Source organism: Trichosurus vulpecula, chromosome 1, assembly GCF_011100635.1.
Source record: "Trichosurus vulpecula isolate mTriVul1 chromosome 1, mTriVul1.pri, whole genome shotgun sequence".
NCBI classification, from domain to species: Eukaryota; Metazoa; Chordata; class Mammalia; order Diprotodontia; family Phalangeridae; genus Trichosurus; species Trichosurus vulpecula.
This window is the reverse complement of record NC_050573.1, coordinates 263,810,267-263,823,893: the sequence shown is the minus strand read 5'-3', so window position 1 is coordinate 263,823,893 and position 13,627 is coordinate 263,810,267. Positions and strand designations below refer to the sequence as shown.

The window sequence follows — 13,627 nt, the reverse complement described above, 5'->3', positions numbered from 1 at the left end:
CTACCTAACTCCCTATGTATAGAGAGAAATGTATACTTGTAAAGAAAACAGCCTATCTACTTCCAACCAAAACTGGTATGCAGAGTCATCACCATGGGTGATGGAGCCAGCTCAAAAGGACTTGAAAGAATTGACTGTCAAATTTTCAGTGCGAGGATTTACACCTCAGAAATTCACAAACACTACAAATCAGGCATTGAGCTATTATTTTTTTGTTGATTTTCTAGACTTCAGAAAATAATGGGAAACATTTTTAATAATGCAGATGAAATTTAAAAGTGTGTCGTGGGTAATTGTTTTCCCCTTAGAAAGCCACATGTTAACTATTTGCCAGCACTCCTCTGCATATATCTTAAGAGTGTGGTGTTGTTTACCACAAACCTCTTTCACCTAATTTAATACTGAATGTCTCTTTGGTAAAATGTAGAGAGAGGCAAGGAGCAGTAACCTATCTTTATGGGCAAATTGTTCCTTACTAGTTTCATTAGCAGGAGTCCTTGAGCATCAAATAAGATTGAAGTGATAAGATACAGCTCCCTATGCTGTAAGTGAATGAAAATCTTTCATATATGGATCAGGAATCAGAGAGGAGGAAATGCATGAGGGGAAATAGGAAATATCTGGCTCAGTTCCAAAGGTAGAAGCCAAAGAGTTATAAAACAAAAGAATATCACATGTCAATTGATATTTTCCTCTATGACTCTTATCTTTCTCACTTCTCTCTCTCTTTGACTTCCTTTTGATGCAAACCTTATTTGAACACCTCTTCCCTTTTATCTCTATAAAGGACTGAAGATAAATTCTGAGCTAGACATACCTTGAATGGTAGGTTCATTTTATATAAAAAATATAATTTAATGCAAGTTACTAGTTCACAGAGTCATAAAATTTTAAAGTTGTAGGGAGTTATAGAAATTAACTAGTCAAATTCATACCAAAAAATCTTTATTACAAACACATCTTAGAAGTTTTCATCTAGATTTTGCTCAAAGATATCCAAAGAGAGGGAACCCATTACCTTCTGAAGCAGAGCCCATTCCACATTTGCATCATGATAATTATCATGATTTTTATTTTCCCTTTTTCCTCCAACCTAAAGTTCCCACTTGAAGCCCATTGCTAAGTAGTTGAAGCCTCCATGGCCTAAGTAGAACAGCCCTATTCCTTTTTCAGGTGAAAGTCCTTCAACTATTCAGAAATCCATTATGTCCCTTTGAGGTATTTTCTCTTCAGCCTGAACATCTCTAGTTCTTTCTCCTGATCCCCTCATGATATTTCTGAAATTAGGCCCATTACTTTCCTGACTGGTCTACTTTGGGTTAAGGAGTAGGGGTGGGATATTTTGTAGCAATCACTTTAAGTTTGAGTCTGCTGTCTCTGGTGACTACATGAGTCTTTAGAGGGAAGACTGTGTCTCTGATTTGGAAGGGATTGAGGGAACATTGTTGTACTTCACTCCTTGCTATACCTTTTTAATAAATGTAGTAGTTAAGTGGTGGAGTGGTTAGAGAACTGGACCTGAAGTCAGGTTAAACCTGAGTTCAAATCCAGGCTTAGACACTTACTAGTTGTATGACTGTGAGCAAGTCACTTAGTTTCTCTGTGTTTCAGTTTTCTCATCTATCAAATGAGAAAAATAATAGCACCTGCCTTCCAGGATTATCATGAGATTAAAAATGATATATTTCTAAAGTATTTTGGAAAGCTTAAAGAATTATAGAAATGTTATTATTGTTAAGTCATTTTTCAGTCACATCCAACTCTCTGAGAGCCCATCTGGGGTTTTCTTGGCAGAGATACCGGAGTGATTTGCCATTTCCTTCTCCAGTTCATTTTACAGATGAGGAACTGAGACAAACAAGCTTAAGTGACTTGCCCAGGGTCACACAGATAGCAAGTGTCTGAGGTCAGATTTAAATTCACAAAGTTGAGTTTTCCTGACTCCAGGCCTGGCACTCTATCCACTTGAAAACCTAAGTATTATTTTTCAATATCTCTTTGTGAAAGCTTATTGAAATTAACTGGTTAAGTGAAACTGGGGAGTTTACTTGTTAACATGTTCAGGAGCATACTCAAAGGGAATTCATGAATGACAGTCCTAGTAAAGTCTCATAAGATACTCAGAGTTTTTTCATGAGGCAATCAGTAGATTCTTTCTATTTCTACTTTGTTCTAATGTTCTAAGAGATCTAGACAGTTTTCTACTATGATTTTTTTCAATATGACGTATAGGTTCTATTTTTTGGCTATTGTGTTGAGTTTGTACAATGATTCTTAATTTTTTTCTACTTTGTTTTCCAGATGAGTTATTTTTTCTATGAGATACCTTACATCTTCTATTTTTTTATTTTAGTATTTAGATGTATATTAATATTTCTTATTGTCTAATGGAATCTTTGGCTTTTATTTGGTCAATCCTAGTTTTCAGTGAATTTATTGCTTGGGTAAGGTTTTATACCTCCTTTGCCAAGCTGTTAACTCCCTTTCCAATTCTTTTTTTTCCACAGTTCTCATTTTGTCCATTTTTTTCCCCTCTAGCACTCCCATTTCATTTATAATTCTTTTAAAAAATTTAAATCTCTAGCTTCATCCCTACCATATATACTATTTGAATTCTTGGGTCCAAACTGTATTTTTCTTTGAGGTTTTGCTTGCAAAAGTTTTGACTTCATTATATTCTTCTGGGTTTGTGTCACCATAACAGTTTTTCTATAGTGGGGATTCTTTTTTTTCTCCCTCTCATTCTTTCATCCTCCTTGCTGGACATGGTGTTTAGGGCCTGCCTCTGCATACTTCTGGAGGCAAGGTCATGGCTGGTCTTGTTGATTTCTTGGGATAATGAGTATTTCATAACACTTACTTTTAGTAAGTCATCCAGAAGAAACCATTAGCCCAAAACAAAGACATTTATTTACTAAGATAACATTAATAATAGTAGCTATATAATATTTCTTCCCCCACATGCCTGGGGCCCACTCTCTCACACATATACATGTTGGGAGTATGGGCATGACCTGAGAATATACTAGTAATGAGGCACATATGTATGAACTAGTAGGGGCAAGGCCAATGCATCTATTTTTTTGCACTTTGTTTAACATATTAATAACATTTTGTGATTATACCTGTTAGGCTGCACGAGTATATAAGATTTGTGTGAACATTGTTAAAACTGTCATATCATGTAGATTTACATTCATTAATTTTATTTTCATTTCATTACCACAGCCTCCTTTATATTTGTATACAGACAAAAACAGGGATCAGATCTGTGATATAATTATTATAGTGAACTGGTAGATGAAGAAAGAACTACTACCAATTCAGGTTGGCATCTTCTTTGCAACTTTTGGCCTTGGAAATTTCCCTAGGATACTGAGAAATTTTGACTTACCCAGGAATACATGACCAGTATGTATCAAAATAAAAACTTGATATGCATTTCTAATTTCTAAAATATATTTTGAAAAATCCATCTCAGGTACTTGGCATAATAGAGCTGAAATTTATACTAACACTGGTATTTTATTAGGAATAAGAAAGGAAGTGGTGATGTATTATGATTTTCAGAGTAACTTGAGATTAGTAAATACCTATACATTGTTATATTTTTTATGTCTGGAAGGAAATGACCACTCATTTTGGATAATCGTAGTCTGGTGTGTGTGTGTGTGTGTGTGTGTATGTATGTGTGTGTGTGTGTGTGTGTGTGTGTGTGTGTGTGTGTGTTTAGAACAAGAAGTCTATGAAGGAAGGAAAAGAACTACTCTTTGTGGTGAAAGAGAAAATGATAATAAATAATGGAGACAGGTCAGACCTGTTTATCTCATTTTTTATTTCTTTAATTAATGGGGGAAAACATTTAGGCTAGGAATGTTAGGATAATAATAGTAAGCACCTGGAGATAAATAAAAAAACAATAAGCTATCTTTCAATGACTTTAGCAATTTCAGACCAAGATGAATTGGATCCTGCGTATTTCAGATAGTGATAGATATTAGGGCTGAACTATTCCTAATGATCTTTGAAAATTCATAGCGAGCAATAAAAGTGTTGTAAGATTTTGACTAGGCAAACATTTTGATTTCAAACAAAGAAGGGAGTGAATTTTTATGACTCTCAAAAAGGAAGCTTGATGTGAATTTCTAGCAAAATTCTAGACATACTATTAAATGGGTGATTTATGAGCATTTAAAAATGAAAGTAATAATCACTAAGATCCTTTATGATTGATCAAGAACAGGTTATACCAGACAAACTTCATATTTTATATTTTGATGAAATTATAGTTAAATGATGGTTAATTTAAAAAACATGATATACCTACATTTGAGAAAAATGACAATGACATGCTATACTAATGAAAAAGATGGAGAGATATGGGCTATTTGATAGAAACTTAGATAGATTCTGGACAAGTTGAAATACTAGACTCAAAGAATAATGACTAATAGATTTATATCCATATGAAAGTAGTTGTTTAGTGGAATTCCCCTGTGTTTTTTCCTTGTTCCTTTCTAATTCCATATTTTTTTTTAAAGCCAGTGAGTTGTGGAATGGTATAAGTGGTATGCTTATCAATGTTTCAGATGTTTCAAAACTAAGAAAGTTAAGACAATGGATAACAGAGTCAAAATCATAAAACAGGGGGAGAGGCTGGCTAGAAGACCTGACTCCATATAATTAAATATAAATTGATAGGGATAAATGTGAAATTCTATATGGGCTAAAAATCAACTGTTCAAGAACAGGAAGCATAAAGCATGCTAAAAAATAGGAGGTTCTTGTAGCTTTTAGCAAGATCAGTACAGCTCAACAATAAATCATGGTATCCCCCCAAAAGGACAAAAACAACCCTCTAATGCAAAATTAACTAATTACTACATTCATAAAGGCATGGTGATTAAAAAGAGGAATACATGCTAATTCTGGTATACTTTGCCTTGGTCAGACTATACCTGGAATATTATAGTCATGTTCATGTACACATTTCAGGAAAGGCATTGACAAGCTGGTGAAACCAAATGTGGGCTTCAAAAGTATTGAAAGAATTAGAGATCATGCCAAATGAGAAATAGTTGAAGAAACTGGGGATGAATTTGGAGAGGAGACTATTTTACGGAGACAAGATTGCTATCCTCAAGTACTTAACAAACTGCCCTGTGAAAAAAGAATTCAACTTGTTTGTGTTGGCTAGAGATGGTAGAATTAGGATTAGTATTTGAAAGGTTAGGGGGAAAGATTTTATATTCATATAAAGGAAAAAAAAACTTTCCAAAAGTTAGAGCTGTCTAAAAACAAAATATGTTGGGTCAGGAAGTAGTGAGAATGAACATCTTCAGTTGGAAGCTGAATAATCACTTGTCAGATATGTTGTAGAGAAAATTCATGCTTATTCATCAAATATCTACTTCTGCCATTGCTTCCAATTCTGGAACAAGTGGTGACTGCCTGTTTGTCTGGCTATGCTGGGTTATGTGTGGTGTGAGGGAGAAGGGGTGTCTGCCCATTTGCTTAGGCACCCATAAGGTTGGTGTGTACTTGTTTGCCTGGGGCTATGCTGAAGCATGGGGTGATCTTGTTGCTGGAGGCTCTCAATTCCCTTGGCTATGCTGAGGCACATGGTGGTCCTGAAGTTGCTGTTTGCCTGTTTTACCACATCAGGGCTCAGGATCTCCCCCTGGTTTGGCTGCTGGTTTGCTGGGATGCTGCCTGTCCTGGACTGTGTTTCCCTTTTACCCAAGTGAGACAGACCTTTCTGGCTGATGTTCCAAGTTTCTTGGGCTAAAAGATTGTTTCATCCCATCTTTTTGCTGGTTCTGCTGTTCTAGGATTTGTTTTGGCTTGCTATTTTATGGTTCTTTGGAGATGCATATGGGAGAGTTACAGTGATTTCCTGCTTACTCCATCATCTTGCCTCCCAGAAGTCTATAATTACTTCTAATAAATAGCAAAGGAATAAAACAATCGTTTCCATGATATAGTGCAACAAAAAGATTATTGCACACAAAACTACAAACTCAACATGTACAACTTGCTATACTAAATGGATACAGTGTTTGTGATCTGTATCAGAAAGAAGTATGAATAAATTCAACTCACTTAACTTCTCTGGGCCTTGGTTTACTCATCCATAAAATGTGGGAATAGACTACATGACCTTTAAGGTCATCTGTAGATCTAGATCTCTAGATCTATATGTATATGAAGAATTTTTTTTGATGAGGTAATTGGAGTTAAGTTACTTGCCTAAGGCCCATAGATAGTAAGTGTCAAATGTCTAAGGCCAGATTTGAACTCAGGTCCTCCTGACTCCGGGGCTGGTGCTCTATCCCTCTATCCACTGCAACCCCTCTATCTGTCCCAAAGAAACTTCTCAATAGACCTAACAAATGCTATGGTCCTATACAACCCTCAGATAGCCTTAAATGTCAGTGTTCAACATGGCAGAGTGTGATGACCAACAGTAGGGATTATCGCTATTCCTTTCAGGTCTTTGGCCTTCTTCCTTGTCACTTGTCTTGACTCAAACCTGATTTCTCACTAAATGTTTTTGCCCCCTAGATGGAAATATAATAATTTGCTTAGCATTTCTAAACTAATCACATTCGCTAACCGCTTCTTGGCTCTTTCTGGGAAACTTGCCAAAGTACCCATGGTATGAGTAAGCAGATAGTGATATACGTTGTTTGAGACATTTGTATCCCCATTATCCTATTGCTGTTACAAAAGATGGAAATCAAGACATCAGTGGCTTAGATCAGCCTTGAAGATACAGCAATAAAAGCTTTAGGCCCTCCAAAAATGCATGTGAGGAGTTTAAATAGCCTTTCCCAAATTTCTTTGATTGCTATAACGATGCCTCTGATGTCATTAAGAATCACAACCCAAAAGGACTACCCATGGCATCAATACTATATATAACATTTCTTCTTTTTCCTCAGAGTTTGATTTTTTATGTGATATGATGTTTGATATGCATAAATATACGTGTGTGTGCCTGTGTGCAAGTGTGTGTGCATGCGTGCGTGTGTGTGTGTGTGTGTGTGTGTGTGTGTGTGTGTGTGTGATTTCAGGAATACCAGTAAGCTCAGCTCTCAAACTTTCATCTGTATCCTGATGTCATTTAGGATTATTTTGTTTTAAAGCTTTGCCTCTTCTTAACCAATGATACCAGCAATAGCGAAAACCACAATGGTGTCATTCTAATCATGTGAAAGGTATATGTCATAAAACCTGATTAATAATTAAGGCTTTAGTGTGAAAGAATTTGCCAGATCATTTCCTGAAAACAAGTTTTGACACATATGCAAGTTGAAATGATGCAAAGAAACTAGATGCCTGTGGAATAGAAGGTACTACTGAGTGGATGAGAAGACACAATCATAGATTCTGATAATGGAATAGACACTGCACTTGTTAGTCTCTAAGGTTTCTTCAAAATCTAAGATTCCATGAGTCTATGAAACACTGATTAGCAAGGTAAAAGCACGGAAAAGCATTATCATACATGAAATTACTTTTACAGTAGCAGTTTTTATATAATGCAAGAGAAATAGGCTGGAGACACCTTTAAGACAAACCTTACTATCATTGAGGTACATTTTTCTTAGAGTAGGGGCATAGCTCACTGAAATGCAAATAAATATAATAACCATTTACCATATTTTAGGCTTTAGCAGCATAAGAACTTGGTATCTTATCAGTTTTTATTTTGAATATCCCATAAGAACATTAAAACATTACTTATCCCATTTTAACCAAGAAACAAACCCCTTGGATTATGCTATAGCCTAAGGATTTGGCAAAGGATAACTGAGTATAAAATTGTAAGAAAATGCTTTGAGTATATTTAAGTTAAAGTCTAAAGTCAGAATACCTGCACTATCATTACCAGAGCCAGGAATGAAAATTTTACCTTTGTTGCAGCATCAAAGCAGACAAATCCCATACTAAAGTCAATAGTTAGTCCCATTAGATGACTTTCCAGTACACAGGCATAGGTCTTGCACTAGAAAGATAAAAAAAATGTTACTTTATATGAGAGAGATCTAAAGAGATTGTTCTACCTTATTACACCCAACTTCCGGAAGAATTGTCACATACTGTCAGAATCATATTGAGGACATTTTTAACAAACATTACCTCTGATGGCTTCTCTTGAACACTAATGAGAATATTGCTTAAAATTCTATCATATTGGGGAAAACTTTTTGGATCCAAATTTCTCTCATTCGCCAAAACATACCCTGAGGCAAAGAAATATAACAGAGTTCATGACTTGGTAAAAAGTCTATGATTTGAACCATGTATCACCCTGACATAAAGAGATGGCCTTTCATAGCTCTGGAACCGGAAACTTTAACTATGTTGCTAAAATGACAGCAGTCTGAGAACAACAAAGTAGTGACCATTCCTTAAAAAGACCAATGCACTCTCAATAACATTTTAAGTGAACATGGAAGCATTTTAAATCACTCACCACAGACCGTAGATGCCTAGCCTATGTTGAACTGTTTTTCACTATACCTTCTGAATAATTGAGAAAAGATTCACAAAATTTAATATTTTTAGCCAATAAGTGAGTTGTTATTGCTCTTGCCATCAACTTGAAACCTAAAAGATTAAACTTCATAAAAATGACTGTACTTAATTAAATTTTACAGGAGGAAATATTTTCCTGAATGGTAACTCCTATTATAAGCATGGGAAGATAGTTCCTGTTGGTGTAAAGATTGCACACCATAGAAATGATATTATGCCCATACATGCAACCATTTTATTGAGATGGCTCTCAATCTAGTCAAATCACCCATCATTTCCATTTTTAAATTTGTTCAAATCTAATTCAGTAAAACATTGAACTGTATATATTAACAACCTGAGCCTTAAACACAATTTACCTAGCTAGTCTATGTAATTTTTTTTCTTTCTGCTCTTTCTCAGTTCTCTTTGCAGCTCATCTATTTCATTCTCTATATTTCCAGTCCAAAAACAATAATGCCTTTTTAACTAATCAGGGAAGGAGAGAGATTACACAGGGCACCATGATCTATTTATGCAACATAATGTATGATTGTATCTGTAGACCAGTTGCTTTATTTGCATTTAAATATGACCTATAGAGGAGCCTTGACAATGATAAATACACATTAATATTGCATGTAGCAAAATAGAAAAAATTAAACCGCCATATCTCTTGTAGTTCTTGCTTCAGTTCGGTAAGTGCCACTATGCTGTTTAGTAGTTCTGGTCCTGCGTCCTGGTCCTCGCTTTGTGACCTCATTTCAAGTTTTCTTGCAAAGATACTGAACTAGTTCCTCTTTTCCTTCTCCAGCTCATTTTATACATGAGGAAACTAAGGCAAACAGGGTTAAGTCACTTGCCCAGAATCACATAGTTCCTGAGCATCTGAGGTCACATTTGAACTCTGGTCTTCCTGACTCCAGGCCCTGTGCTCTATCCACTGAGCCATCTAGCTGCCTCAACCAGTGTGTTGTGTGAATTGAACTCTGTATTACTTAAATGGCTCAATACATAGAGAGGCCACATTAAAACTTTTATTACTCATGTGATCCTTGCTTCCTAAAAAGAAGTATCTTCAGCACCACATTTATTAATAACATCCTCTTGATAAGTATTAAATCATTTACAAATGACAAAAGGTGAATGTAAAGTCACCCATTTGTTAAATAATAGCAATATTAGATAGACTAAGAAGAGAATAACAATGAGGCAGTTAAAGGAGAGGGAAAGAGATTCAGGCAGTTATTTCCCTAATATTGGGCATTCCTAGGTCTGGACTTTCTCTTTAACATACAGATTTGCACCTTCTCTACAATTCACAGCCAGAGAGATTTGCCTGGAAGAGATCTAAGACGTTAAGTCACTAGCCCAAGTCCACACAGCAAACACCTATCAGAGGCAGAGTTTAAAGCCATGTTCTCCTGGACTCAAGGCTGGTTCTTCATTCATTATATTACACTGTCTGTCTATCATGGTACAGTGAAAGAAATGCTAAATCTAGAGTCCAGTAACATGAGGTGAGATCCCAGCTCCGCTGCTTGCTCTCTGTGTAATCCTGGGGAAGTCTCTCAGGCTTGCATCCCCCATTTGTAAAATGAGAGTTTACACGACGTGACCCCGTGCTGTTATGACTTAGATCCACTTTTGGAAATGCTAATTATGACACTTGCAGCTTAATGACAGAATATAAACTCCTTGAGAGGAAGGCTTATTTTGTTGTGTCAGTTTCCCTAGCACCTATCACAGTGTTTGGCTCATATTATGCACTCAAATACTTTTTTTGTTGATATATGCCCTAACCTCTATAGAATTGTATGTTTACTTCTGAATTTTTAAAAATTCATGGACTTATGATTTCTTTGATTTCATGGTCAGGAAGCCTCTCAACCAGCACCTTCTCTGCAGGATACAAAATATTAGAAAGTTTTCTATGGGTATTTAAAGGTAAGTGACATGTAGTCACTTTGTGTCAAACTTCAACCAATGCTTTTCTGACATAGTAGCCAATTCTATATGCACTACACCACACTGTTTCTTACTTTAAATGCAACTGGAGGCACAGTGGACAGAGTGCAAGCCAGGAGTCAGGAAGATGTCTTCTTGAATTCAAATCTGTCCTCGGACACTTACTTGCTGTGTGACCCTGGGCAAGTCACTTAACCCCTTTTACCTCATCAGTTCCTTATCTGTAAAATGAGCTGGAGAGGGAAATGGCGAAACACTTCACTATCTTTGCCAAAAAAAAAAAAAAAAAACAACAACAACAAGAAAAAAACTTTAAATGGGGTCACAAAGAGTTGGACATTACTGCAATACAGTCATATCTGCTTCTCAAGGACATAATGTGATCTTTACTATCCTAATAATTTTATTCAAATTACATGTAAAATAATTTCAATACTTAGATATTATTTTACAATATTATGAATTATAATATTTTAAAATTAATATTTCTTGTTTGGCAGCCCACCAAACAAAGACACCAAGACAAATAACATATCAGGTGATTGCAGAATTGCACTGGGTAAATGAGATAATTGATTTTAAAAAAAGAAACCATGTTTCTATCATTGTTTGAATCCTATTTTGAGAGAGCTATTACACCTATTTGGACAATGCTAGAAGATATCCCACAAACACAATCTTGTGAATAATATTACTTTTAAACTCATGATTTATATTGTTCAGCAATCCCCTCAAACTTAAACAAATTATTCCAAGAGAGGAAATACTTTTTGCAAAGAATTATTTATCTACTTCACATAGAATTATTTCAACTTCCTTTTTTTGGCAGGGTGGGGGGGGGGCGGAACAAAGCCTTCTATTTTCCATAAGGATAGTTACCAAATTCCTACTAAACTCCATATTAGGTCTTTCCCAATCACCCTGGATTCAGTGTTTTCCTCTAAGATTATTTTATGTATTCTTTTACTATACTTATATTTACAGGTTATCTTATCTGATAGAATTTAAATTTCTTGAGGGCCAAGACTTTTGGCTTTGTCTTCCTGTACCTATTAGTTCCATACTTTCTAAAGTTGTTTTCCATCTACTTTCTATTTATTCTGTATGTTCAGACACACACACACACACACACACACACACACACACACACACACACACACACATTTTCTTACCCATTAGAATGCAGTGATGACATTGATGGCAAAGGATTATAAACTGTGTCCCTAGAATTTGCTAGCACAGAGTTGGTGTTCAATAAATGCTTCTTGGCTGATTTTTAGCAAAGTATCTGACAAACAATAGGTGCTTAATACATGCTTATTGACTAATTGATTAATAATAGGTGGTACTATGGGATCTTCTTTGGACATATAATGGATCATGATTGAAAAAAATATTAAAATTTTTGTGAGCAGGCTGATTTCAGAATAGCAAAAGTGATAAATTAAAGTGCTAAAGGAGATGAGGATTAGTAGAGAGATGATAATAACTTTATATTGCCATATAAAGGAAAATCCAAAATAAACATCTGTTCAACAAGCAAAAGTTTTCATTCGTATTCTTCTTTACTCCTTTACTTTCCAATAGAACTTACTTTTTCCATAATCTTTTATTTCTATACAAATGGTGCTAAGTCTTTTGTGGATATGAAAAAAAAAACTAAAAAAGGATAATTGTCAGTAGGTAGGCATCTTCAAATTCTTGTTACTTTAAAAGACTCCTTATCCAAATATGTAATAAAGTGAATTACCTTTGATTACAGATTTCTCATAAAAAACACATAAGGAACCTGGTAAATTCTAAGTAAAAAAATCATTGCTCATTTCCAGTGCAATCCCAATGCATTGTGGCTCAAATTGGCTTTATGAATAATTCACCACCATACGTACCCTTTTAAAACAGTCCAAAGCTCTATGCTGTTGCTCAGACTTCAGGCTTAGAAAATATGTACCACAGATCTAAGGAACTGTTTTAAATTATGGAAGAATAAAATAAGGCTACTCTATCCCATTTCTAAGGTTTTGAAGAATTAGAGACCCTCAAAATATTAGCTTCCTTTGGGGCAAACATTAAAAAAATGACCCTGTAGTCCTTACATAGCCATTGATCTTCCCAAATGATGGTGGTGAAAAAGGGTAAAGAAACATAAAGGAGAAATAAATACATTCCCCTATTAACTTCTGTTCAATTAAATAATATTAACTCATATTTTAAAAGTAGTCTTTCAATTTCATCCTAGATCCTAGGAATAAAGTATTTTTTTTAAAATAGAAGTTTCCTCTACCTCAATAATTCAGAATCAATTTTAAAAATCACATTTGTATAGCAAAATAGCAAGCATTACAGTATGTTTAGGCTGTATTAGGTTCTGAACAGAACATAACAAATTACTGACACTGAAATATTCTTTGGTTCCAAGTACATTTTTGCACAGGTACATAAAGAAATGCATAGAGTTAATATAGACAGCCTGGGAAGCAACTAAAATACTAAGTCTCATGCCACCTCTCGCAACCCTATTATACTGCAACTGTTGTACAATAGTTTTACACAAAAGGATGAGTTGGAAAATATTGAAATAAGTTCTACACTTAACCAGGAAATAGTAATGACATCTGTTCTAGGGGTTTATGACTCACATAAAGACATTGCTAAAGATATTGGAGAATTACTTGTGTGGGGTGAAAAGATAATGTTCTTTTCATGATATGAACATTCCGGTGCATCAGCTAAGCATTCTAGAACACCAATTCATGATGACTGCTATTATAATAGATGTGTTTGTTTAAATGAAAGCAATGCTTTTGCATGGGTTATTGAGAAAAATTTGTAGACAAATTTGCATCAAATGCTCACTTACCACAGTGCCTGGAACATAGTACTGTTCTATCTATCTATCTATCTATCTATCTATCTATCTATCTAATCTGCCTGTCTGAGTGTCTGTCTCTATCTATCTATCTATCTATCTATCTTTCCCTGTTTACTCCAACATACCCCAAGAAGGCAGAAACAAAACAAAACAAAACATAAAGAAAGGTGTAATATATAGCCAAACATATTTAGAAGGGTTTTTTTCTTGAAAAAGTAAACATAAATAAAGTTGATGTCCATTAATTGGGGAATAATTAAACTA

General features: G+C 35.0%; 1 pseudogene; it reads right to left on the bottom strand.

The window, feature by feature from the left end:
• Positions 1–13,627, bottom strand: part of LOC118836775 — a 160,362-nt pseudogene that overhangs the window by 102,111 nt on the left and 44,624 nt on the right.